We start from the raw sequence: 5,251 nt of genomic DNA on the forward strand, positions 1-5,251 counted from the left end.
TCCAGTACTAGACCTGGTCTTAGTCTCTAGGAGTTGGACCACTTGTGGCATGGGTGGAATCAACAGCCCTTCAAAGAGAAGCAGCCTGAGCCACCATGTCCTGGCAGTATTGTAGTCTCCTGGCTGAGCAGGGCTGAGTGGGATCAAGTGAAGGTTTATCTGTTCTGTGATGATCAGAAATTGCAGCAGTACACACTTAACCATATTACAGTGTGGAGGAAGAGGTTAGTCAATGAATGCCTCTGGCAGTGGCTTTTACTGCTGACCTGATATGATGTAAGCTCATGGAAGTAACTGGTGGCTTAGGAACAGATGAACTTAGACTGTTCTATGGCATGGTATTGGTCAGGTTTGTAAGTCTTATCTCAGAGAGGAGACCAAATATGATAACCCCCACCTCAAGTACCTGGCTCAGCAGATGAACATTCCAGACTGGGTTGTTGAACTTCGCCACAAGTAACCCACAAGAAAATGCCCCATATAAATGACTACTGTGAAGGTTGCTACTTTGTCCTGAATTGGCTCCAGAAGACATACTGGAGCCATCAACTGGAGGACAACCTGGGGGTTGGAAGAGGACCAGATTGAGACAGAAGAACATCAAGAAGAGGGTGGTGAAACTGTTGTTGATGACGTAATGGAAGGGAAACCAGAGCCTCGGGATGATGGCAAAGATGATGAATTGACTATCGAGGATGATGCAAGCAATAAAGAGTCAGCTTCTCATCTAGAAGCAACTCCAAGACGTAAGGAGTTGTATGAAAAGGCATGAGAATTGCTGGTTTCATATGAAGAGCAGTTTAAGGTGCTGGAGAAATATAGGCATTTACCTCAGGCTGTTAAGGTGTGGAATAACCTTTCCCCATGTTTATCCTGAAAAACTCAAGAGCATTACATGGGAGAACAGGCATGCTGTACTGGATGCTTTTCTGGAGTACAGCTTCCTCATTCCCACTTTGGAGCAGTTGTCAGCTTTGCAGATAGTGTATGAAGAAAATATCGACTTGAGTGACATCTTGGTGCCAAAGCCATTTTCTAAGTCCTGGCAGCCCCTGCTCAAGGTCCTGCTCTCCCAGACCTTCACACAGGCCCTGCTGGAAAGGATGTTCTCTGAGAGTCTGTCTACCTCGGAGAACTGTGGGATCCGGCCTACCTACATCCTTAGATAGAAAGTTGAAGTGTTGGGGCCAACACCAAGATTGGATGGAATGCTTGGAGGTTTTCTGCAAGCCAGTAGGAGGCAAGAAAGAGCTGGAGGCTGTTCAGTTGTTCTGCTTCCCTTGATTGGCCCCAGGTGGTTGAGTTCTGCTTGGGTTCACCTTGCTGGGCAAGGCCCCAACTCCTTCAGCTAGTCTTCAAAGCCATGGGACAGGTCTTGCCAGATGGGGAGCAGGAGAAGCTGCTGTGTGTCTGTTCCATTTATACTCAGAATGGAGAGAACGGCATGGCAACGACAAGCATAGGTCCCTCTTCCACTGGGAAAAGTCCATATACATTGGATATCTTACATCAGGACCTAAAACCATCAGGTGCCAACTGTGAGTATGGAGAAAATATTCAACAGAAGGAACAAGCCAGCTCTAAGGATGCCAAGCAAGGGGAGGAAAAGGAAAATAAGGAGGAGGAGGAGAATGAAGAGGAGCAAAAGGTCTTGCAAGGCTCACATGGAGGAAGATGTAGAGGAAAATGATGACTTAGAAGAGGAAGAAGAGGAAGTGTATGAGGATGAAGTTGATGATGAAGATGACAGTGAAGACAGAATGGAGTTGGGCTTTCTCCCTCATGAAGGAATCCTACATTTTTGAGAATACTTGGATCATTTCTCAGAAAAGTGAAGCTTTGCAAGGTTCATCATGGCAAGCAAGCTCTGAAGATGTGTGATGGGGTACATTCCCTCTAGGCCTAATGCCAGGTCAGACTGAGGACCCAACAGAGCTTATGTTGGATAATTACGACACCATGTATCCTTTAGACCAACCTGTACTAGAGCACCAGCTAGAACCTCTTAAAGTCCAGGAGTGGTACTCTGAGATGTGGAGGCAGCAACAACTCTAGCAGCAGCAGCAGCAGCAGCAGCAGCACCAGCAGCGGCAACTTGGAGGGCCTTCTCTGGAACCAGAGACAATTGTGTGGGCTCAAAGTAGACCTGTGGCTCTTCTGATGGTTATCCTGATGCAAGTGTCCTTGCAGTCCTGCTCTAGTCTCAGCTCATTCCAGAGTCCATCCATGGTACAGACTGGACAACCTGGGAGACAGTTCAGATCAGCTACATCAGTTCAGCTATCCACCACAATGGACATTTGAATTTCCCCCCAGATTTTCTGTTTTGTTTTGAAAAATAATAAACAGAAGTTTGTCATGGTAAAAATAAAATAAGATAAAATAAAAACTACTTAATGATTGTTTTAGTTTTACAGAAATGTTGCAAGAATAGTACTCTATATCTGATTTCCTATATTCCTATAATCTATACTAATATGGTACAAGATTAATAAATATATGCTCATATACCCACATTATTAAGTAAATCCATGGATACACATGTGCTGTGGATATCACTCTATATAAATAAAACACTGATGGCCAGTGACCAGGCAGGAAGTATAGGCAGGACAAGGAGAGAGGAGAATTGGGGAAACAGGAAGAAGGAGGGAGAGACACTGCAGCCACCGCCAGGACAAGCAGCATGTAAAAACGCCAGTAAGCCACCAGCCACGTGGCAAGGTATAGATTTATAGAAATGGGTTAATTTAAGATATAAGAACAGTTAGCAAGAAGCCTGCCATGGCCATACAGTTTATAAGTAATATAAACGTCTAAGTAATTATTTTATAAGTGGATTGTGGGACTGTGGGGCTTGGTGGAACCTGGAGAGAAGCCCTCCAGCAACAAATGTCGCCCAATGGCTCGAGTTTCCACCTTAAACCTAACAATATTTAATAACCAATTCTAAACAGAGCCAAAAACAGGTTCCTGCTTCTTGTCTCATACGGGCAGCTAGACACTGCAAAACGCAGGTTTGAACACTGGCAGATTCCTGGCGTGTGCATTTGACCCGCAGTATGGTGGGAATGAGGCGTCTGCCAGTGGCACATTACGCTGTGTGGTAGATTTAGTCTTTACTAGTATTTTTTTTTTTTTTTTTTTTAAAAAAAGAGGTTTCTGGGCTACACGCTGCTTTGATAAAAGCGTAGACCCACTATTTCTGAGACTTGATGACTCCCAGAGCTGGAGAAAATGTACCACCGCCATGTTGAAAAGCTGAAGGGGGTGGAGCCAGCAGCCACAGTGCTGTTTCAGGCTTAGAAGGCTACAATTTAAAGCAATAGGCTCACAAAAAGACTGATTCAGATAAAATCGTTTACAATGTGTGTAAAATATACATAGGCTTCAAAGAGACAAAAAAAATAAATTAATATAAAAAGCCACATAAAGATGAATATTACACAGAGAATCTGGATTATGTTGTCTTTGGGATTTTTAACTACAAAAAAAAAAACATTTGATCAAAGAAGATGTTAAATTAAACCAATATGTATATTTTAAAGGTACCTTGACTTCAAAATTTGGATTTAAGGATATGTTGCTTTGGAAAAGAGGTTCTGCTTTTGTTTCCACAGAAAGCCAGAGGCTATGGATTTGTTCCAGATTAAGATACATCAGGTTTGACCAGCCAAGACCCCCTGAAAGATCTCCAATGACACCATGGCCCAGATGATCTAACATCCAGAGCGGTTTCAAGGCAACTGGTTCACACAATACAGCCTCACGGACTACCCCATAGGCCTAAAATTTTCTTTGTGTCACCATAAGATACAGTGCCCCCCTCCAGCAGGAAGTAGTAAGAGATGCTACGCCCAAATTCCCAAATATACCAAGCTGGCTTTAGAGGTGGAATTGGCTCACTCCCCCTCTAAACACAAACATATTAAAAAAAAAATGGTTGAGATTCTTCTGTCCCAAATCAGAAGAGCCCTCTGGTGTGGGACAGAGAAAAACCAATATTTTTATTTAAAACAGGTTGATTATAAATGCGATCTCTTTCTAAAAAAGAAAAGGGGATATGATATAGATATATAGGATATAGAGATGATAAGATGAAAGGGTAGATTAATGAACCTACTTTTAAAGAACAATTTGTTTAAAATGTTTTACATTGGTATAGATTTTAGTTTATGTTTAAAATGTTTTACATTGGTATAAATTTTAGTTTATTGATACAAACTTGAAGTTAATTTTGTTATACTGTATATATACATTTCTATTCTTGTTTGAGGTATTATGTTTATGTAACTCATTTAAAATTGTAATGGATAATTAAAAAATAGACTAATAATTAGTCATTTATGATAATCATATTTGTAGCCATGTTAGTTAAGTCTTCTAGGTATACATAGATATATTTCAGATAGATAGGTAATCTTCAAACACTTCATAGACCTAGAGAATATGGCATCTAAATAACTTAAAATTCTGTTGACATGAAACACAATTGTTCCTGGCTGCACCAATTTGATCCGGAGAGAATGTTGGGCTTCTAAGACATTTCCATTTAGAAGTTTGTCTTCTTGGCACAAAATGGCCTACTGGGCAAAGAACTGCCCTTGCCTTGACGGCTGACAGTACAAATACAATGCTGTCCTTTCTGGACAAGTGGGACACAAGGAAAGCTACCACTGTACTCTGCCAAGACAGGGTAAGATGGTCTTTCAGAATTCCTGCTTATGAAAATGGTCTGTCATATACTCTAGGCCTGTAGCCAATTTGAATGCACCTACAATGCTGAGAAACATTAGGTGACTGTCCAGGCTGCCAGCTGTCTTGGTCTACTCTTACAAGATTCCCGAAAGTTGCTTGCATTCATCTACCATTTCTCAGGTACCATTATGTTCCTTCTCAGGTCTTTGATGTGGTTAAAGACTAGATAGTTGTAATTTCCTCAGTTATGATAAAAGATAAGTTAGATATAAAACCTTAAACTCACAAATATAAGATAGACAGGACATCTTCTTTAATATTGTAACTAATTCATGCTCGATAATTGTTTTGTTATATGTAATTTTACCATGTTAAAGTTAAAACCTTCCTTTTTAAAAAAAGAAGAAAAGGGGAAATGCTGTGGATATCACTCTATATAAATAAAACACTGATGGCCAGTGACCAGGCAGGAAGTATAGGCAGGACAAGGAGAGAGGAGAATTGGGGAAACAGGAAGAAGGGGGAGGGACACTGCAGCCACCGCCAGGACAAG

At 41.3% G+C, this 5,251-nt stretch overlaps 1 pseudogene; it reads left to right on the forward strand.

The window, feature by feature from the left end:
* The first annotated feature begins 758 nt into the window (after positions 1-758).
* LOC102906412 (ribosomal biogenesis protein LAS1L-like) lies at positions 759-2,161 on the forward strand (annotated as a pseudogene).
* Positions 2,162-5,251: the final 3,090 nt, after the last annotated feature.

This window comes from Peromyscus maniculatus, chromosome 10 (assembly GCF_049852395.1).
Source record: "Peromyscus maniculatus bairdii isolate BWxNUB_F1_BW_parent chromosome 10, HU_Pman_BW_mat_3.1, whole genome shotgun sequence".
Classification (NCBI taxonomy): Eukaryota; Metazoa; Chordata; class Mammalia; order Rodentia; family Cricetidae; genus Peromyscus; species Peromyscus maniculatus.